The sequence below is a fragment of the Paroedura picta genome, chromosome 11 (genome assembly GCF_049243985.1).
Source record: "Paroedura picta isolate Pp20150507F chromosome 11, Ppicta_v3.0, whole genome shotgun sequence".
Taxonomy (NCBI): Eukaryota; Metazoa; Chordata; class Lepidosauria; order Squamata; family Gekkonidae; genus Paroedura; species Paroedura picta.
The window spans coordinates 64761346-64783949 of record NC_135379.1 but is presented as its reverse complement, the minus strand read 5'-3'; the positions used below and the strand labels follow the sequence as shown (position 1 = coordinate 64783949).

The window sequence follows — 22604 nt, the reverse complement described above, 5'->3', positions numbered from 1 at the left end:
CGAAAACCCAGGAAACCCACAATTAATTATAGACTGCTGTGGTTGATCTAGATGCTTTATGAGATGCCCAGGCTAGATGTGGGCCAGAGGGGCAAATGACAGGAAAATTTACTATGAAGTTTGGAGTCAAGCAAGAATGTCTGATGGCTTTATGAGATGCCCAGGCTAGATGTGGGCCAGAGGGGCAAATGACAGGAAAATTTACTATGAAGTTTGGAGTCAAGCAAGAATGTCTGATGGCTCCACTAATAGGTTATTAAATGTTTTAGCACCTCCTCTTAAACAAGACACATTTCACTTGCCAAGACCTAGGGCTCTAGAAATACTCATTTTATTATGCGCTGATGATGCAGTGTTATCATCTCCTATCAGGCTTTGAAGTTTAATACGGTTCTTCTTGAATTATTGTCGGGAACAAAGTCTGACAATAAACTCCATATACAAAACCAAGAAGAGATCAAAGATCTTAATGGGTTTGTTACCCTAATGGTGGCCCATAATGGAAGGGGGCCTCACACAGAGACTCCTTCATGCACAGAAGCCCAGGACTGGACTCTGAGCAGGTGGGCACACACAGAAACCAGCCTGGCAGAGACTGACTATGGAGTCAGCAGGGCCCCTCAAGAAACCTAGGAAGCCAGGCCAGGTCTCCATCTTGTTTGGGCTTCACTAGATCTCTTCCCTTGCCTAGAAAAGCCAGGCCAGATTTCCATCTGGTTTGAGCTGGACTAAACCATTTCCTCTTTGCCCAATTGACTGAGCTAAATGTGCACTGATCTAAATCACCCCCCCCCCCCCAGCCAAAGACCATTAGACTATCTGCAGAAAAGGAATATCCCTTCCAGGTACTAATTGCAACTTCATTTGTCTCTCTTGTCCAGTGTAATTTCTGCCTAGCAGCATCTCTTATCCCCAAATGTCTTCCCCCAGTCCTTCCTGATAAAACAAAGACAGGGCCATTAGCAACACATTACACCTAGCCAAGGTATTGTTCTACTTGATGAGATTACTCCACACCTCCCACTCTAGTGACCTCACAGTTCAAACCCACCTATCAGGTACTCGTATTATCAGAGACCAATCATCAATCACGGATCTCCTAGTGGGCAGTCTCTGGGGCTGGCCCGGGAATTTCAAACACTATATCAAGCCTTGCGCACACCCCAGTGTGTGTGTGTGTGTGTGTGTGTGTTTTGTGTATGCTGCTGTTCCCTCCACACCCGGCCTCCTGTCCACCCCTGATGTCGTCAACCCTGTGTCTGGGCTGCTGGGATCCAAGAAAGGTGCAGTATCTTGAACTTGTCCCCCTGTAGAACTGAGTGTATGAATGTTTTTGCTTCTGTGTGTGTTTTTGAATGTACCCCGATATTTTCCCCTGTGTGTAAGCTTGTCTTCTTCATTTAAGAAGGGTTTCTTCCAGGAAAAAGACCCCGTAAAAATTGGTAGTAAAAATCCTGCGTTACCCAGCCTCTTGCTATATTCATGATTCCCCAGCAATTTGGGTAACAGGTTTTGGAGGGTAATGAACTAGAGCAAGTTGGTCTGAAGCAGGAGTCCAGGGGCACCAAGGCCTACCATCTCTAATTAGGGTAGCTGAGCAGAAGCATCCTGAAGTGTGCATGTACACAAAAGCTTATCCCCTCAAATAAAACTTTTTTGGCCTTAAAAGTTCCTCAAACTTTCTTGAGCAGGTAAGATCTTTGAAATGTCCAAGTGTAATTTTTTATGTACATTCGATGACTCTCGCACAATCATGAACTCCTGTTTTCTGTAGGAAAGGTGGGCAGTACCTAGGTGGCCCCTAGGCTGAAAGGAAGGAAGGAAGGAAGGAAGGAAGGAAGGAAGGAAGGAAGGAAGGAAGAAAGAAAGAAAGAAAGAAAGAAAGAAAGAAAGAAAGAAAGAAAGAAAGAAAGAAAGAAAGAAAGAAAGAAAGAAACCAACCTACTTCCTGGCTATTCATAACATTTCTGTTCTATTCACAGGCACGGTATGTGTTTACCAAGACATTCATTCTTCCGCCGCTGGCACCAAAAGAGGATGTGGTGTCTTTTGAACTCACCCACACATCATCCTTACCTTAGAGTGTTTACAGTGTTTACACAGAGGAGAGCTAAATATTTAAACAGCTGGCCTTTCAGATGGTCAGAAATGCAAATTTAGAAGGCAGGTGAGAGCTAATAAGTTTGGCCCCTTTTCTATTAGGAATCAAAAAATGGTAACAGCTTAGGAAAACTGTCAACATGAAGGGGTGTCCCCACTATTGCCTGGACCTGGACCACGTTTAGAAGGGGGGCAGGTTCCCCTTTCGCCTTTCTGTTGTCACCCTCCGCAGCCACCATTTCCTCCAAGGTAATTAATCTCTGTGGTCTGAACATCCGTTGAAATTCCAGATCTGCGGATCCCAACTGGAGGTTAGCAGCCCTATGACCTGAGCGTTACTTTGTACAGCAGGAGAGGTCAGCAGACCTGCTCTCACATCAGATATCCATCATTATTTTTTGACATTAAATCCAACCATTAGAACAGCCTTTCTCAACTTTTTGACGATTAAGAAACCCCTGAAACATTCTTCAGGCTTCACAAAACCACAGAAGTGTCACAATCGTGCAGAATAGGGTTGGGAAGCAGAGCTGTGGACACGCCCCCCCCGGGGCCCCTCCCCTTCCCACCCCCTCCAGGCTCATCATTGGCCATTTGGGGAGGGGTAGGTGGGTTAATACAACCATATCTGTACACCGCCCGTGGCGCCGCGGGCGCCACGGACTAAATAAAGCTGTAAGCCCTCCTGGGGCGGGATGTGTCCGGGATGAGGAAGGGTCCGGATTGGACCCTTCCTCATGACAGACAATCGGAGGGACCAATCGGCAGGCGCTTTGCGCCTGCCGATTGGTCCCTCTGATTCCCAGCAATTGCGAGCCGCGCGCAGCGCGGCTCGCAGTTGCTCCCGGCCTGACGCGGCGAGAGGCGCGAAGCGCCTCTCGCCGCGCCAGGCCGCCGCCCGAGGAAGCCCCTGCCAGTTGCTCCCAGTCTGACGCGGCGAGAGGCGCTTCGCGCCTCTTGCCGCGTCAGGCCATTGCCCGAGGGAACCCCCGGCAGTCGCGCAGAGCGCGGCTGCCGGGGGTTCCCTGCCCAGTGGCCTGACGCGGCGAGAGAACCCCCGGCACCGGAAGCAGCGGCAACGCCATCGACGCCGGAGCCGCGATTGGGGGCACCGGAAGAGCCTCCATTACTTGAGGAAGCAGCGCCGCCCGCCCACCGAACGGCCGTGCCCACCCCGCGATCGATGGAGGGACCTTTGCCGCGGCAGCAACTCGCCTGCCAGCGCCACGCACCACCGAGAAGGAGCTACGATGACGAGCAGCCTTCAAGAACCGTGGAGCTGCCGCTTACGAGCCGCCGCAGGCCAGCGCTGAGGAGCTGAGGAGCCGCCAAGGAGCCGCCGCCCACCTCCTCTTTAAGGTCACCTTCCGTCCCTCGCTCTGGCCCCCGGCTCCTAGCGCCCATTGTATCCTTTGTACAATGGGCTTTTTTTACTAGTATGGTCATATCTCCCAAAAAATATTTAACAAATGTTAAAAACATGTAAAAAATTAAGTAAGTCCCACTCATTCAGGAAACCCTTCCAAGGCCATCAAGAAACGCCATGGTTTCACGAAACCCTGGTTGAGAAAGCCTGCATTAGAATATCGGGGAGCCAGAGGGGAGTTTCATGGGTTTCGGAGGGGAGTTTTATGGGGCCCTTAGGATGACAAAAAGACAAATAAGGGGGTTTATAGATCAAATTAAGCCTCAACTCTCCCTAGAATCTAAAATGGCTGGAGGCTATCATGCCCATTGTGAGAACGCAAGTCACAGGAAAAGAGAATAATACTAGGAAAAGTTGAAGGCAGCCGTTTGAAGAGGGAGACCCAACTGGAGATGGAATGGCACCATCAATGAAGCTGGGGGCTCCAGTTTGCAAGACCTGAGCAAGGCTCTTAATGGAAAGGACATTTTGGAGGCCATCAGTTCATAGGGTTGCCGTAAGTCAAAAGCAGCTGGATAGCCCTTAACATCCACCCACACCCAGAGGCTAAACCTGGCTACTGGTAGGAAGCTGGGAAGTGGAGACATCATGGGTGAGATGTTGCCTACTTCTCGACATCATTTCCAGGCCAAACCTGGAAGTGATGCCCAGGAGCTCTACAAATCAGCAGAAATTCTGGGGTAGAACCTACAGCTACCCGGACGAGACACGGAAACCCAGCCCAAGTCACCATTTTAGGACTTCTCTCTCGCTGCTGTTCAAAGTCAAGCTGTTGGGATCCCACAGTGAAGATCTCTGGGGAAGACCAGATCTGGGTCAGTCTTTCAAATTAGGGATGGCTCCAGAGAGCTCAAACTCAAAGGATGCACTCACAAGACCTGGCCCAAAGGCTAACATATGGCGTGAGTTATTTCCATGGCTCTGTTTTAAAGTTTGTGGGTTTACCCCCACAAGGCCCTGTTCAGAACTATACTTCACAAATAGGAATTTTTTTTAATTGCATAACCAGAACTGACTCATTTTGGCAGTTCATTTCTGGAACAATCTGCAAAACTTTGTGCAAATTTAGATACGGTCTGTTCAACGACCACTTTCTATCGAGGGTTTTGGAAAGTTCCTGGAAGACGCAAACAGCCTCCTGCAGTCTCCACTGGCTCCCCAGGCTCCCTAAAACAACAACAGCAACAAAGTGGAAGGGGCTTGATCTGAAAAGGCAAGATTCCCAGTGGAGTCCCTTGCAGAACAAAAGGCCCTTATAAAGCTCTTCCTTCTGTGTTGCGCAGTAAATGTTTGAACACGTGAAAGGGCCGTATTCAGATTCTTCCCTTAGTCTATCTAGGTCAGTATTGCCTGCTTTGACTGGCATTGCCTTTCCAGGGTCTCCGGAAGATGTCTTTCATCTGGTCTTTAAACTGAAGACATTCTGGGGATTGAACCTGGGGACTGCGGTGTACAAAAGCTGATGCTCTACCCAGATTCCCTAAAGCAGATCTATTGGGACTGTCAGCATTACAAAGCCAGCTTGGTGTGGCGGCTAAGAACGGTGGCCTCTAATCTGGAGGGTCAGGTTTGATTCCCCATTCTTCCACCTGCAGCCAACTGAGTGGGCTTGGGCTAGTCGCAGTCCTGTTAGAGCTATTCTCACAGAGCAATCCTGCCAGAGCATTCTCACCTGGGTCGTGTCCAAGACATGTTTTATTTATGTTTTATTTATGTGGATCTCGGTTTTAAAATCTCATCGACAAACCCAAAACTCAGAACCTTGTGGCTACAAATAAAATACTGAACCATGGAGACATTTCTGGCGAAAGACTGGCAATTGAAGCGAATAGAACTACCCAAACTCTGAAGCCAGGGCTGCCGGACTCCTGCGGGAGCTTTGATCATCCTGCAGGGCCTGTAAAACGGAGCTCTTCCACCAGGTCTATGGTTGAGGTCAGTACGGACAGGGGGATCTATCTACATGCCCCCCTTCCAGGAATGAGACGGTTGCTAGGACCATCGGCCCCCTTCCCCCTCCCACTACTTTTTTCAAAGATACTGGGATAACTGAGATTTGAGGGTACTTTTTTCAGCCATGTATCTCTTATGAGTTGTTTAATTGTGTGTGATTTTATGCTAGGATTTTAATTGGGGTTTTATGGAGTTTTTACTCAGTTGTAACCCGCCACGAGACGTAAGGAAGTGGCAGGCTGCAAATCAAATAAACAATAATAAAAATGAAAATGAAAGGCAGCCATGAAAGGCAGTCCACAGCTTCCAGGTGGGGTCTGGAGATCTCCCAGGGCTACAACTGATCTCCAAGCAAAAGGTGCTTTGGAAGGTGGACTAGAAGCATTGTGCCCCTTTAATGTCCCTTGCCTTCCCCAACTCCGCCTCCCCCAGGCTCCACCCCCCAAATCTCCAAAGACATCCTATCCCGGATGCGGCAACTCTGAGCCGAGAACATGTCATGGAAAACGCTACACCTCCTTTGCCCACTGGGGCTACAGGGCTTGCCAAGGCAGACCGCAATCCCCCTGCCAAGAAGGCAAACAGAAACAGCAATCAGAAAAATAAAGCAGGCTATGAAGTACCGGCACAGCACATGTGATTTCATCACCGCATTGAAGGGGGGCTTTCTTGCCTCGGCGTTGGAGCCGGTGGCTCAACTCTGACCCCTTTGCTCAGCCGAGGGGTGAAGCCTTCAGCTTCTACTGAAGGGAGGCACTCTGGCCCATTCGGAAGCGTCCCCGTGACCAGCTCTGGGCCAACCATACATCTCCATTACCAGCCTCCTGAGGAAGGTGTGGAGCCCTCTCTGGCGGCAGCCTTGCACATGGGTACAGCTGCATACAGTTAGGAACACAACCCAGGAGAAAGAGAAACCTGTGGGGTAGGTAAACTGCTGGCGGGGAGGCAATGACAGCATTGAGCCTGATGGAGCACTTCCCGTTTGGCGCACGGTGGCACGGCCGTGGCCCGCATGAGGCCTCCTGGGGCTTTACCACAAGGCTGAGACACGCCAGCCCACCGGCCAACAGCTGCCAGTTTCTCTTCAATGTATGAGAGGGACCATTGTGATTCTCCCAACTGACCTTCTGAACACCCGAGGAAGTGAAGAGTTTATCCACGTGGGTACACATGTACGAGCCCAAGCAAGAAGGCATCTCTCTGCTCAGCCCAAATCCCAGCTTGGATAAGTCTTCCAAATAAGATAAATCAGCTTCCTCTCCTTGTACTTCCAACCAGAAGGCTTCTGATGCCTCTCGACAGACCAGCGGAGTTCCCAGATCACCCCTTTTTAAGGCTCCATGTAGATCTTTGCAGCTCTTCTCAAACCCAGCTGCACCTTACAGATCGGCAAGATTTTCAGGGTATAAGATTCTGAGAGTCAAAGCTCCCTTCAAGCTTTGATTCCTGGAAGACCATACCCCAAAGATCTTGTTTGGACTTGCAGGTGCCACTGGCCTGGAATCGAGCACAGACATCTTCTGAAACTATCTTTCCAAATATTTGAGCCTAAAAAGTCTTAATAAAATCTCTTCCTCAAACAGGTTCAAGGGATTCCATCCCAGAATCATAGAATCAATCATAGAATCATAGAGTTGGAAGAGGCCATCCAGGCCATGTAGTCCAACCCCCTACTCACTGCAGGATCAGCCCTAAGCATCCTAAAGCATCCCAGAAAAGTGTGTATCCAACCTTTGCTTGAAGACTGCCAGAGAGGGGGAGCTCACCACCTCCTTAGGCAGCCTATTCCACTGCTGAACTACTCTGACTGTGAATTCCCCCCCCCCCTGATATCTAGCCTATATCGTTGTACTTGAAGTTTAAACCCATTACTGCGTGTCCTTTCCTCTGCAGCCAATGGGAACAGCATCCTGCCCTCCTCCAAATGACAACCTATCATGTCCCCTCTCAACCTCCTTTTCTCCAGGCTGAACATCCAGAAGATCCATTCCGATGCAGCCTGGTCTGTTCCAAACACCACCCCACAGTTCTCCCCACACTCACCCCTCTCAATAGCCGAGACAGGACAGAGAGCTCCCAATTTGCACCTCAAGCAGACCTCAGGGCTGAGGGGGATCTTTAAGAGAAACGTTCTTTCATTCTGGGTATAAGCTTTCGTGTGCAGTGGCACCTTTAAGGCCTACAGACTTTGGTTCTGGGTATCATTTCTTTGTGTGCACACCCACTTCTCCAGATACACTGAGGCAGAAGTCACACCACCATTCCATGTAGGTAGTGGGTGGGAGAGTGTGGCCAGGAAGGGCCAACTCAGCAAGAAATATAGCTTAGGGAATAAGGAGGAGGATGAAGGGGAGGGGGAGGTGGTTCTTATATGCTGCTCTACCCGAAGGAGTCTCAAAGCGGCTTCCGTTTCCTCTCCCCACAACAGACACCCTGCGAGGTAGGTGGGGCTGAGAGAGCCCTGAGATTACTGAAGAAGAAGAAGAAGAAGAAGAAGAGTTGGGGCCATTCCGCACTCATTCAAAATTGCACAATGGTTGCAAATTGAAATCGCTACTGTTTTGCTGTTATGCACAACGTCGTTGACAATCTGCAACACTCCTAAAACCGATCCGCAAAAAGCGCTTCCTTGTAGTGCTTTCAGGGAAATCCCCAAAAGTGGATTCACCCTCCGGAAAGCGCTACACTCCTGCAACCAATCTGCAACACTAGCGGGAAAGTTCTGTGCGTTACCATTGTTGTGGTTTCTACAAAGTCCCTCCCCCTGGCTCTCTCCTCTGATCTTCCGGCGAAGCGATCGCCATTTTTTTTCTCGGAGCGAGCGGAGATCAACGCACCGGCAAGCCTTCGTTTACCCAGTGAGGCTTCCCTGGCTGCAGTCCCTCCCCAGAGCTGTTTTAAGCACCAAGCAACACACAGCCCCGTTTGCTGGTTTATTTTCCCTTTATTTTTCACTCTATTTTCAGCCGAAAATCGCACCCGTGAGGGGGGGGGGTTCACTCGGGGGGAGCGTGGCGACGATGAAACGGCAGCTCAAACACCACCTGCTAGCTAGATGGGTCTCTCCGTTGCAACGAATCGACGCAGATTCGTTGCAACGTGTGTTTGGGGAGGCTTCCCGAGTCAGCGTACTCCTGTTTTTGTTTGCTTGTTTTGCACCATCTCTCCTTGCCCAGGGCACTGTGTAAATCACCAAGGATGGCCTAGTCAATAATCCTGTCCCTTTTCTTTTAATGTTTCCTACCTAGTGAGCAATTCATATGCTGTTCACTGTGACAGAAAGCCAAGTGATTTGTTTTGTAATGTATTTGTTTTGGATCAGGGACCCACAGTGGCTCTTGGCAGCCCTGACCCCTGCACTTAAAAAAAATTACACCCAATCAAGAATGTGGAAGAAGAGGGCCAGAGTACATGTGATGCAGGTGTTCCAGAACTGGAACTCCAGATGTGTCAGCTGGCCTTTCAAAGCAGCCCCTGGGAGCGGGGGGTGGGCCGAGGTGGGCTGTGGTGCTCAAAAAGTGGGGAGGGAACCATTCTTTCCCCATCTGCTCTTAAAGCTGCCTGGTACTGATTGCAGAAGCTTCACAGTTAGCTGCTAGGGTTGCCAACCTCTTTTGAACTGACACCAGATCTCCAGACAACAGCAGTCCGTCCCCCTGGGGAAAATGGATGCTTTGGCGGGTGACATTAGACCCCACTTAGCTCCCTGCCCCCCCAAGCCCTGTGCTCCCCAGGCTCCCCCCCCCGAATTTGCTCATAAAAGTGGTTTATTTGAGTAAACAGCACTGCCTTAGCCTTATGGTTGCCAACCTCCAGGAGGGACCTGGAACTCTGCAGGATTTGCAACAAATTAAAATTGATCTCCAGACTACAGAGTTCGGTTCCCCTTGGGCACAAACGGCTACTTTGAAGAGTGAATTCCATGGGATTATAGCCTATTTTAAGGTCAAATGGCTCCACCAGAGATCAGTCAGAGAACTCCAGGGCCTAGTCTGCACACACAGGATAATGCACTTTCAATGTGCTTTGGCAGCTGGATTTTCCTGGGCAGAGCAGGAAAATCTACTTCTAAAGTGCATTGAAAGTGCATTATCTATTGTGTGCAGACTAGGCCCTGGACTGCAGTTTCCAAGACTAGAGGGTCACTCTAAACCAGCCTTTCTCAACTTTTTACCATTGAGAAACCCCTGAGACATTCTTCAGGCTTTGAGAAACCCCAGAAGTGGCACAATCGTGCAGAATACAGCTTGGAAGCAGAGCTGTGGATACGCCCACCTGGGGCCCCTCCCCTTCCCACCCCCTCCAGGCCATCATTGGCCATGTCACCTGATAAATGTTTAACAATTTTAAAACATATATAAAAATTAATTCCCACCCATTCAAGAAACCCTTCCAGGGCTGTCAAGAAACCCAGGATTTCACGAAAGCCTGACTGAGGAAGGCTGCTCTGAAAGGTCCCTCCCTTCTAAGTTGCCAAGTTGGGCAATGTGGGGGGCGGGGAGGGGAGGGGAGGGATTGCATCAGGGTAGAATGGCACGGAGCCCACCTTCCGAAGTGACCTTTTTCTCCAGGGGAACTGATCTCTGTCACCTGGAGACCAGTTGAAACCCAGGAGATCTCCAGCCAGTGCTGGGAGGGTGGCAACCCCACAGTGTCAGTGTGCTCCTCAGATGGGAGAGAAGAGCTGGCAACATTTGAAATGGGTTCGGAGCCCAAATTGGGAAGGGAGGACGGGCAATTTCCGCTTCCGGGGCTTACACAAATGCCAGCGTCTGAACACAGGGCTAGCAGTTCTCCATCCTCCACGGGGCCTTACAAGGGCCTCGGTGAAGAAGGCAGGCCTAGCATTTCCAAGTGTGGCCCAGAGCTCTGTCCGGAGACTCATTTCCCCCTGCTGCAGGCTTCTGAAGCAGCCAAAGGAGAGGCAGCCCATTTGTTAAACTGCGTCCACCAAGCCACAACGTCCGATGTCAGAAGCCCTGAAAGGACTTTGGACTTTACTGTACAAACAAAATCCAAACTCTCTGTGCGTGCGGCTTTGGGGGGTGGGAATTATAGCTTCCAGCTGTGAGCAGAGAGGCTATGACACAGCAAGGAAAGTTGATGCAATGGAAATGCCCTAATTAGATTCAAATGGTACACTAAAAACAGCACAAGAAATGACTCTTTTTGGGACATCACACACACACACACACACACACACACACACACACACACACACCCCTGGTGTCTTTTGACACAGAGTGCATGGCTGTCTTGGAAAGCTCCAGAGTGAAATGAGTTCCATATTTCTTCGGAAGAGTTCACGCGTCCAAGGGGAGAGGAGTCCTCGGGGAGCAGAAGAGGGGGAAGTGCCCTGAGGAGGACCGATCTTACACTGCAGTTGCCCTTTGGTAAAGTCACATTTGGGGTGCTTTATGACAAGCTGGTTAACACAGGGCAAGGATGGAAATCATTATATATATAATATAACAGAACAACCTTCATGAATATACCGAAAACAAAGAGGCATCACGGTGTCGTGGTTAAGAGCAGTGGACTCTAGCATGGAGAGTTTGATTCCCCCCTCCTCTTCCACGTACAGCCAGCTGGGGGACCTTGGGCCAGTCACAGTTCTCTTAGGGCTCTTCTCACAGAGCAATTCTCTCAGAGCTCTCTCAGCCCCACCTACCTCACAAAGTGTCTGTTGAGGGAGTAGGAAGGAAAAGATATTTGCAGGCTGCTTTGGGACTCCTGCGGGGCGGGTAAAGCAGGGTATAAACTCCCCACTCTCTTCTTCAAAAGGTGCACTGTTCCTTGCCTCACCAAGGCTCCCGCCCCCAGCATCTCGTTGGCCTCTAAAAAGCAACTGGACTTGAACCTAACTCATCCATTCCTACAGCATCTTTTCTTTTGGGCTCAGCATCAGTTCAAATAGAACCGCCTGTAGGTTTTTCAAAGACAACAAACCTCCTGCAAGATCAGTTTGCACAGGCAAAGAACCAGACAAGCATGTACACCCCAAACTACAAACCCTCTCTCAAACTACCTTCCATCCTGAAAACGCCCCAGAACAGGCAGAGTTGCCCACCTTTGTGGTTTGAAGCCCAGGACAGGCCTGTGTTGTTTAGAAGGAAACGTGGCTTGTTTCTTGCCGAGGCAAATCTCTTGGTTACTTTGAACCACTACGTTGAGACAGAACAAGGAAAAGGCTAGTATTTACCCGTGTTCCAATGCAGAAGGAGCTCCCAGTTCCACACAACACATGAAGCACCTGTATAGATTGCATCTGTTTTCTGTAGATGCAAATCAGCTGCCAATGCTGGACTGGGAAATCCCTGGAGATTTGGGGGGGGGGGGACCTGGGACAGTAGTGTGAACTGCCTCAGCCGGGAATAATGCCATAGACCCCACATCCAAAGCAGTCATTTTCTCCAGGGGAGAGAATCTCTGTCATCTGGAGAACTGCTGTAATCCCAGAAGATCTCCAGGCCTCACCTGGAAGGGCCCTGGAGTTACATAATTACACTATGAGGAAAACTTCCACCTCTACATGAGGATGAGGATGATGACAGGCATTCAGCCGAGTCCGGCTTTTGGCCCTCCTGTGGCCCTCCTCCACACACCTTTTGGCCCTCCTCTACACACCAGTGCAGGATATCGCAGTGGGTTTCCCAGGCCCTGCCTCTTATCAACTGAAACCACAAAATGGCAATTAATTACTTATCCTGAATTAAATAATAATTAAATAATCCCAAGAACAGCCTCGGCCGCCGCACTAATGCAACACAAAAGAGATTACGAAGTAAAACAACTTTGGCAAACATTGTATATGTAGAAATGCTGCCAGAACAGGACCCCAATTGAACACTCTTCCGAGGCCAGAGCCAACAGGTTTTGGCACTTCCTCCTTTCATTCAGGGCCGGTCGTATATTTTTGATGTCAACATGTCAGTAATTAGATTGTGAAGACCTACAGCCGGCTTAATGAAAGCCAGCATGGTGAGGTGGTTGAGAGCGGCAGCCACTCTACTGGAGAACTGGTTTCGACTCCCCGATCCTCCACATGCAGCCAGCTGGTGACCTTGAGGCAGTCACAGTTCTCTGAGCTCTCTCAGTCCCACTTACCTCACTGGGAATTGTAGGCGATTGTGGAACACTTTGAGACTCCTTCGGGTAGTGAAAAGTAGGGCATAAAAAGCAACTCTTCTACAAAACCCTTGCTCCTCTTCTTCTTCTTCTTCTTCTTCTTCTTCTTCTTCTTCTTCTTCTTCTTCTTCTTCTTCTTCTTCTTCAGGGTTTTCAAAACATAACACATTCAGGGGTGGTTTGCCCTTGCCCGCCTCTGTGTAGGGACTCTGGACTTCCTTGCTGGTCTCTGACCCAGCTGAGCTTCCAAGAACTGATGGTCCAAGATCCAGGATGGGAGGGCCCTCCCCAGCTGCCATTTTGAGAACCCCATTGAGGGGTCTTTGTGGTACCATGTGGCCCCATGGTACCTACCCAAAGGGCTGAAGCAAAGAGGAGTTCTGCATAGATTCTCTGTTGTAGCAATGAGAGCTGTGCATTGCATTGTCTAGGTGGAAACAGCCAGCATCATGTTGAATGAGCCAAGCCTGCAGGCCAGAGACTCTGGTGGTGGAGAAGCGGCAGAGCCAAGGAAACAGAACTGACTATGCCACCTAAGACGTGTAGGAAGGAGCCACATTTTTCAAAGCTCTCCTGTTTATAATAGTTCCCTGCAAGTGGGAAACTAGCACAACATGCACAAGGCTAGCACAACATGCACAAGACTTCTTCCTTTACCCCCCAAGTGTATTTCTGTTGAGACCCGGCTAGCCTAGGACCCTCCAGGCCAATGAATGACATCATGCCCCACCATCCCACAATATGCAGATTTGTGTCCTACACGTCCCTTCCCAAGAAACACCCCTCCGCTGGGTTAGAGAGAGCCCATTTCATGTCACTTGCAGACCCTCAAGGGGCCCCCAGAGACCCTCCGCTGTCCAGCCCAGGAGCTTTGCAAACTTTTCCGTGCGGCTGAAGCTTCCTGTGCAAATTGAGGCATGTTCACTTCGTAATCGATTCTGAAAAATGCTCGCCATCAGAGAAACTGGCCTTAGTGAATTTGTTCCACAGGTGGCACCAGATCCCCTTGCATTACTGGGGCAGATTACTCCTGGTCTCGGTCCTGTGTACCCCCTCCTCAAATAATTGGCTCCCATTTGATTAGGGGGAAACATTTTAATAGCCTTAGAAATCGAGGAAGTCTGTGTGTGGCTGTGAGCCAGCACAGCTGGCAACGCCCTGAAGATGCTCCTGAAAGCTACCAAGGCTGAACACACAAGGGCTGGGAAAGGGGACAGGATCCAGCACAGAAAAGCAGTGGGATGAGAGAGGCTAATCCCGGGCTGCTTGGAGTCAAACCTCACTGAAGTCATTGTTTCCTTTCTTGGCAGGAGGCTGGAGGTACTTTCCACCATCTGCTTCAACACATTTATGGACTCCTGCCTGTTCACATGCAGGAAAATGGCCCCCTTCACGCATTCTGATTTACACCCACATCATTGGCACTTGTGAGTGGAACACCCATTCCCCATCACCACACAAACACACACACAAACACACACACACACACGCACACAGAGAGCCACCTCCTACGAGCCGGAGTCCCACCAATGTTGCTACATAAAGCTGATGAAAGGCATATGGTTAATTTTTTTAAATGCCTTCAACCGGGGTAGCCAAACTGTAGCTCTCCAGATGCCCATGGATTACAAGTCCCATATATCTGGGATTTCTTGGTTTAAAAATTTGGGAAAGGCTAGCCTCAAGCACCCAGGATAAGTAGCTGTCCAGCTGCTGCTTGAAGACCACCAGTGAGGAGGAGCTCACCACCTCCTTAGATAACTGATTCCACTGCAAATTCCACTACTCTGTGAAAAATGTTTTCCTGATATCTAACCTGTGCCATTTTATATATAGTTTAAAACCCATCGCTGCAGGTCCTCTCCTCTTCTGCCAACAGGAACCGTTCAGCTCCCCTGGAGAACATGGCTGCTTTGAAGGGTGGACTCTCTGGCCTTGTACCCTGCTGAGGTCCCTCCCCTCTCCGCATTCCGCCCCCCCCCAGACTCCATCCCCAAATCTCCAGGAATTTCCCAGCCCCGAGCTGGCAACCCTAATTCCATGGCATTATCCTTCCACCCCTTCCACCCCCATGGCAGTGGTCCTTCCACCCCTTTCAGAAGCTCCACCCTCAGATCTTCAGGAAATTCCCACTTTAGAGTTGGCAACCCTAAAGGACAGTCAGAAGTGCTTCAGAGACAGTTTCTAAGGCAGAGTCTCCAAGACCTCTTGGAACCAGCAGGAACTTCAGCAGCACAAAGTTTAGGTCGAAAGCCCACTGACCGCCTCAGCTGTGCCTGCACACAGACGGGATGAGGGCAAGGGGGAAAGGCAAATATTTACTCTCTCTCTCTCTCTGACTGTTGCAGAACTCCTTATTTACAACAGGCAGTTGCTGCACAGGCTGGTTAATAACGCAAGACAGATGCTAGCAGGAAAGAATCCCCTGAAGAGAGAAAGACCACAGGCCCCCAAGGCTGCTCATCTTTCATCACCGACAACCAGACAACTCTTTTGCAGGGCAGGCAGCCCTGTCAAAGCATCACTGCCTTACAAGCACGGTCACGGGCCACTGTTAGCTTTTTAGGCTGTGTTGAAGAAGAAGAAGAAGAAGAAGAAGAAGAAGAAGAAGAAGAAGAAGAAGAAGAAGAAGAAGAAGAAGAAGAAGAGAGTTGGGTGAGGCCAGTCCATCCAGAATACCCAAAGCCCACTTTCTAGCATGTCCCTTTCATTTAGGGACTTTTCTGGCCAGGGCTCATTCCATGGGGGAGTGGGCACCTTCTGCCAACGCAGGTAGACAGGCTGGCGAGGGAGGGCGTTGTGGCCATGATTGGGGGCTTCCAGGTAGAAACAAGCCCTGCCCCCAGGCCACCAACCCCACATTTTCCACCCCGATAATTCTATGCTCAGCTCTCATTGCTACAACTGGACATCTGTGCAGAAGTTCTCTTTGCTTCAGCCCACCCCCACCCCCCACAGGTGCCAAATCGGCCAGGTGTGCCATCATTCAATGTCATTTGTTTTTCATTCCTTTGTACTAAACACATGCATTTCCCTGTATTTGATGGCACGTTCTGAGATGTGGCACTATGAGGCCCTTAAATGTGGATGTCTTGGACCATTTGGTTCTTAATTCTGTTTTTAGTTTAAGTTTTTTCTCTCCGATTTTTTTGTTATTTCCTCCCAACACCCAGTTGATGCTCCCCTGAACATCCGCTGTAGAAGAGATGTTTCCCCAGTGGAAAACTTGCAACCCTACTCAGAGGCCTACCCGACCATTAATAATACTACGTTTCCACTATATTTTAAAAACTACTAGTAGTTGTAAAATTTAACCTATGTAGTAAGATGCTTTAGTAATAGAAAGATAAAGCAATGGAGTAGCACCAGTTCTATGTAAGATAAGGGAAGAGCAGCCGGTCACTTGTACTGCAGCATCAGGAACTTGGTCTTCAGCCTCAGATCGGGTCAGCCTTGAATATGGCGGGAGACCTCAATGGCTACGTGCACAGCAGTCCAAGTGACATAAAACATGTGCCAACGGAGCAGTGCCTGTCTGTCTGCCGCTTAGCAACCGTTTCCCTCTCCCATCGTCCTGCGCTTATCCTTTGGCGCACGAGAAAGATCCGTGTTTGTGTTTTGAAGCCTTGTGATCGCCATCCCACGCAGCGAGCCCAAGGTAAGGGAAACGTGACGTGCAGGCCCCCTCCCAGAACAAGGGCATTCATGTTGTGACTCAACACTATGACTACGATCCCATCCTGACCTGGATGGCCCAGGCTAGCTTGATCTCCTCAGATCTGGAGAGCTCGGCAGTGTCAGTCTGGGGTAGAACTTGGGAAGAGGACCCCCAAGGCAGCTCAGGATCGTGACGCGGAAGCAGGGAATGGTAAACCACCTCTGCCTCGGAAGGCCAACCCTGCAGGGCCGTCATTGTGACTCGAGGACACTTTTCATCACAACACTACAACCACCCTGTTTACAGATCTGTTCGACTGAGTCCAGGCATTGTCCCCCAACCAAACTTGGGTTGTGCTAAGATGTGAGAGGAGGGGCCCCAATCCCATCCTGGCTTTGCTTTCTACCCTCTAAGTTGCAGCAAACTGCACACAAGTCTAGCCGCTTGTCATTGTCTGCACCGCATCCTTTCCCCCTCCGCCTCACCTAATTAGGTCCTCTCAAGGTGTCCCCTTCGGCCTCCACTGGGCTGCAGTCCAAGAGATCACGCTCTGGCACAGCTTGTTAACAGGAGCCCAGAATAATCAGCTTGCAGAAAGGTTTTGCTCTCTGGAGCTCCCTTAGCGTTCCCGACAACTTTAGTCAGGCTGCGGTGTTGCTAGACTTGTGTGTGCATTCAGTGCTGTCGAGTTGCTTCCAATTTCTGCCAAACTGAATTTTGCTTTGCCCTCTTGTCGTGCTGAGCAGGCACGTCATTTGAATCACTCACAGTGACATAAATCAGACACAAGCGCTGTGTTGAAAACGAACCCTGGGGTCTAACACAGCTACATTAACGGTGGCCCAACGGTTTGGGCTGGCGGCAGTCTCCCCCAGGGGTGGCGAAACCCAAAGCAAAGCTGTCCAGCTGGCACGGGAGCCCTTCGCGGCAGAATCAAGCAGATCTGGCAATTCGCTTGTCACTCAGTTGAACACATTTTCCCCTCACATGTTAGCCACAAATGCCCGGCTTCCCTAGGTCCAACTTCTTAGCTCCTGCATCGATAGCAGCCTAGGCCCATCTAAGATGCATATTCTGAGTCCGCTTCGAGAGGGGCAGCCTTCTGCTGCCTGCCTTACTTCAGCTCTCCCCTCTGGAGCCCCTTTGCCCTTTGGGAGATGCCCAGCAGCCCCAGCGCTCCGTCCCCCGACCACTCGCTCAGTCAAGACACTGCCGAGAGAGAACCAGCTGCCCTTCACGAGACTCGTTCTTCAGAGCCGGCTCAGAGGGCAGCCAGTCCCACCCGCCCCCATCCGCCCCCCCAAAGCCTGGGAGTAGCAAACGTGTCACCTGGAAAGAATGAACGCCGTGACACACCATTTACACAAGAGTGACTAATTTCATGTTTCGACCCGAGAATGAAAAGTAGCCGTGAGGTTCTGAGCTGTTTTAAAAACAGTCACTAGATGCTCGAGGCCAGGTTCTGGTGGCGTTTCTGCCACGAAGAGAGGATGTTCAGCTGCCTGGACGACAGGAGAGAGAGGCAGAGCTCCTCGCTCTGCGCTTCCCTCTCCGGCAGGGGGGCCGGCCTACAGGTGGGGCCTGAAGTTCTCCCAGAGTCACAACTGGTTTCCAGATCACAGAGTTCAGTTCCACTGCAGAGATCGGCGGCTTCGGGGGCAGACTCTGTGGCAAACCATAGGGAGTTAAATCTCAGTCCAGGTTCCTCCCTCCACAGGCACTGCTCGCAAACAGGGAGGCCAGCTCTGGGCGGGGGAAACCTGGAGACTTTAGGGGTGGAGCCTGCAGAGAGTGGGGTTTGGGGAGGGGGCAGACTTCAGTGGGTTATAATGCCACAGAGTCCACCCTTCTAAGCAGCCCTTTTCTCCAGGGGAACCGATCTCTGTGGCCTGGAGATGGGCTGTAATTCCGGGGTCCCATCTAGAAGCTGGTTTCCCTCCTCCCAAATCTCCAGGAATCTCCCAGGCTGGAACTGGCACCCCTGCTCCCCAGAGAGCATATTCCTTTTCCCACAAGGTGACCAGAATCAGAACTGATACATCTGCAGGGGACAATCTTGCTGGTTCATCTCCATCATGAGTTCCCCAGATCTCCCGGAAGCCACCCTGAGTTCCTTCCTGATCAACCAAACCTCATCTGGTGTAGCCCCATCCCATCTGGCCTCAGGAGCTAAGCAGGGTTGGCACAAGGAAGGGAGACCACCAGGGGAGACTCCGCGGAAGAAGGAAACGGGAAGCCATCTCTGCCTCTCTCTAGCCTTGAAGCCCCATAAGTTGTTTGTGAGTTAACGGCACATCAGACACATGTATGGGCTGAGGAGGGAAACCGCAGTCCCACCTGTCCTGGTCTCTTTGTCCAAGCTGCTCAGGGGGGCCTCAAACCAGAGCTTCTACCAGCTCAGCCTCAGAGGCTTACTGCTTGCCCCAAGCTCAAGGCCAGCCCAGGCCGACTCCAGGTATTGTGTTGCCCTAAGCAAAGCACACCCATCCTTTCTGGGGCCTGCCTCACCGTGCACCAGAAGTCCAAGGCAAGCCCTAGTGGTGCTGCTTGGGTGTGGACACACACACACACGAGTCTGCCATACACTGAGTCAGACCCTCGGTCCATCAAGGTCAGTACTGCCTACCCAGGCTGGCAGCATAGAATCAGAGAATCATAGAGTTGGAAGGGGCCAGACAGGCCATCTAGTCCAACCCCCTGCTCAACGCAGGATCAGCCCTAAGCATCCTAAGGAATCATAGAATCATAGAGTTGGAAGGGGCCAGACATGCCATCTAGTCCAACCCCCTGCTCAACGCAGGATCAGCCCAAAGCATCCTAAAGCATCCAAGAAAAGTGTGTAGCCAACCTTTGCCAGTGCTTGAAGCAGCTCTCCAGGGTCCCCCTCCTTGCCTAGCACCTGCTCCTTTTAGAGTGGGAATGCTGGGGGTGACCCCGGCTGGGTCCTTCTGCATGCAGAGCAGAGGCTCTTCCCTGAGCCACAGTCCATCCCAGGAGGGGCACAGGTCCAAAGCAGAGATGTGCTGGTGGCCAGCTGTGCCACTGTGCCCTTGCAGGGCATGGCTTGGGGAGCTGGTTGAGGATATATACTCTGAGCCTCCAGCGTGAAAGGGATAGGAAACATGCAGGGTCCCTGGGAAAGGATCTGGTAGCCCTCAATGGGGAAGTGGATCAGAGACATTCCAGGCTGGAGGAAGCTCGGTGCAGCCCCCAGGACAGCTGCTGGGAAAGCACAGGGGTGTGTGTGTCCATCCAGCCACATTCCTCCTAGGAAACCACACCTAGGTGATCACCGCCGAGACAAGAGAGGTGACAGAGAACAAACCCCAAATTGCAGTGACCGCAGCTACTGAGACAACATTATTTTAATCTGCAATCACAATCCGATCTCCAGTGACCAACCGCAAGTCCTGCTGGGCAGAAGCTCCACCCGGCCCCAGCCCCCTTCTAAAAGCACGTGGCGGGCCACAAGAAAGATGTGCCACGTTGTGGACTTCCCTGCAGCCACTTGTGCCCACTTTCTTTCACCCCTTGAGACACAGGAGACGAGTCAGCTTCCCAAAGGCCTCCCGGGACACAGACTGGGGGAAGAGGCATTATTTCCAAGTCCTCCCCGCGGCAGTTTGCGCAGGGCCCTTTGGGCAGGGCTGCCAACAGGCACGGTTTCACAGACTGTTGCTGAAACAGAATCCAGCAAGGAGCTGATCGAGTAAATGGGGCAAGAGGCTGCGGTTTCAGGCAAGTAACGGGGAAAGAGGGCGGCCGCTGCCAAAATGCCGTTGCGATTTCTCTCTCCACAGCCTGTAATAATGTCAAAGGAGACACTAGATTGAAGGCAGACCACAAATCGCCCATCGTAAGGCTGGCCACAGTCGGAAAAGGAAGAGGCAAGAGAAAGACGTCAGCAATCCATCTGGCTCCCTTAATTTCACTTCGGGAAATCTGCACCTTCTCTCCAGGTGATGGACCTTAATGGACCGGTGGCCTGATTCAGAACAAGGCAGCTTTAGGTACCTTCATCCTCCTTATGCCCTCCTTATACACTTTTATACCCTCCTTATATTGCACTTTTATATGCTATTAAAGGCTTGTTGTTGTTGTGTACATTCATACTACACCAAGAGCCATGGTGCTTGGTGCAGTATGAACGTACGCAAAGCTGCCTTATTCTGAATCAGGCCACTGGTCCATTAAGGTCCATCAAGGTCAACAGAGTCTGCTCAGACTCCACATGAACTATTATTGTTCTTATTTACCATATATATATTTCTCCAGCCTTTTATAGAAAGAAATAAGAAAAAAGAACAAGAAAGGATTACATAAATGAAATTGATTACCCTAAAGGTAAAGGTGTCCCCTGTGCAAGCACCAGGTCATGTCTGACCCTTGGGGTGACGCCCTCTAGCGTTTTCATGGCAGACTCAATACGGGGTGGTTTGCCAGTGCCTTCCCCAGTCATTACCGTTTACCCCCCAGCAAGCTGGGTACTCATTTTACTGACCTCGGAAGGATGGAAGGCTGAGTCAACCTTGAGCCGGCTGCTGGGATCCAACTCCCACCCTCATGGGCAAAGCTTCAGACAGCATGTCAGCTGCCTTACCACTCTGCGCCACAAGAGGCTCTTATAGATTACCCTATTATCTAATTAATACAAAAATGTCTATTTAGCTAAATACTGTCAAATATAGCCCCAATGTTCTTCAAATTCTTCTACTGATCTGCCCTTTACTAAATTCGTAAGCTTTGCCATTTTCACCAGTTCTCCCAGTTTTTCTATCCAATCCATTATTTTTGGAATATTGTCTTACCAGATTTATAAACTGCTGTGTACAACACTTTACTATTCTCCATAAGCATAAACTCTGATAAAACAATAAATACAGTACAAACAATAAAACTATAAACCCGAGTGACCCAGTTAGGCCGTCAAAGTCAACCATGCAAAGGAGAGGTATGCGGGGGGGGGGGGATGATTTACCTGGAACTGGAACCTAGGGTAGCCAATCTCAAGGTGAGGCTTGGTGAGACCCCAGAATCACATTTGATCTCCAGACAACATAGATTGATTCCTCTGGAGAAAATGGCTGCTGTGGAGGGGGGACTCTTCAACATATTACCCCAGAAATATCCCTCCCCTCTTCAAACCCTGGTCTCCCTTAGCTCTGCCCCCCGATCTCCAGGAATCCCCCAGCTGATACCTCATAACACTATTGCAGGGGTGCCCAGACAGTGGTTCTCCAGAGGTCCATGGACTACAATTCCCATGTGTCCCTGCTGACCAGCTCATGGGAATTGTAGTCCATGGACCTCTGGAGAGCCACAATTGCCACCACTGCATTGGCTCCATCAGAGAATGAAGGACACCCTTTTGACTAAGGTTGCCAACCTCTAGGGGACAGTTAGAGCTTTCCTGAAATTACAGCTGATATCCAGGCTACTCAGATCAGTTTTCCCTGGAGAAAACGGCTGTTTCAGAAAGTGGGCAACTAGAGCACTTTAGCCCACAAGGAGCCCTCTCTACCCAGCCTCTGCCCCCAAGATCTCCAGGAATTCCCCACCGCAGAGCGAGCGCCCCTATTTGACTCCAGCAAGGAAGAGAAGGCAACTTGTGATTGGAGGGCAGTCGGGCAAGATGGGGCAGAAAAACTGCAGGGAGGCAACCTGGAAGCCCCAAACTCTGGAGCAGGAGTGCTGGGTGAATGAGGAGGACTGAACACAGCCTGGGGTTGGCTTGCCAGTTCTAGGTGGGAGCAGTTCCTCAGGGGTTGGGGTGGAGTCAGGGGTGGGTGGGGCACGCTGGGCCTCAGTTTAGGGAGAATGCCCGGAGCCCACCCCGCAAATCAGTCATATCCTCCAGGGAAACTGATCACCTGGAGATCAACGATCACTCTGGGAGGCCCCCAGGACCCAGATGGAGGTTGGCACCCCCAAGTATCCAACACAATGCAGGCGCACCTCCACAGCACAGCACCGTCCTGGCAAGAACAGCCCTCTCCCCATCCCAGCCTCAGCCCCACCAGGATGCCGTGGGGGGGGGGGGCGACAAGGGGATCACCTGCCTGGTGTCCAACAGACTTGGCCGCCAGAATATTTTAAGAGCAGATCCTAAACTGAGCCTGGGTTACCCCACATGGAGCTTCCTGGAAGACAGCCTCGCCAGCAGGATGGCCAACTCCATGTCCAAGGCACTCAGCAGGCAAGGATACCCCGAAGAAGGCACAGCAAACCCCAAAACTGTCTGTGAGGAAGGCCACACAGCCCCAATGTCCATGCCCCTCCCCCCCCCCGTGCCAAAAGCCAACTGACATTGTCAGAAGTTCCCCTGTCAAAGTCCAATGA

General features: G+C 50.8%; 1 protein-coding gene across 1 annotated transcript in view; it reads right to left on the bottom strand.

The window, feature by feature from the left end:
* COL15A1 (collagen type XV alpha 1 chain) overlaps nt 1–22604 on the bottom strand; it is a 161886-nt gene that overhangs the window by 138508 nt on the left and 774 nt on the right. The window lies entirely within an intron of this gene.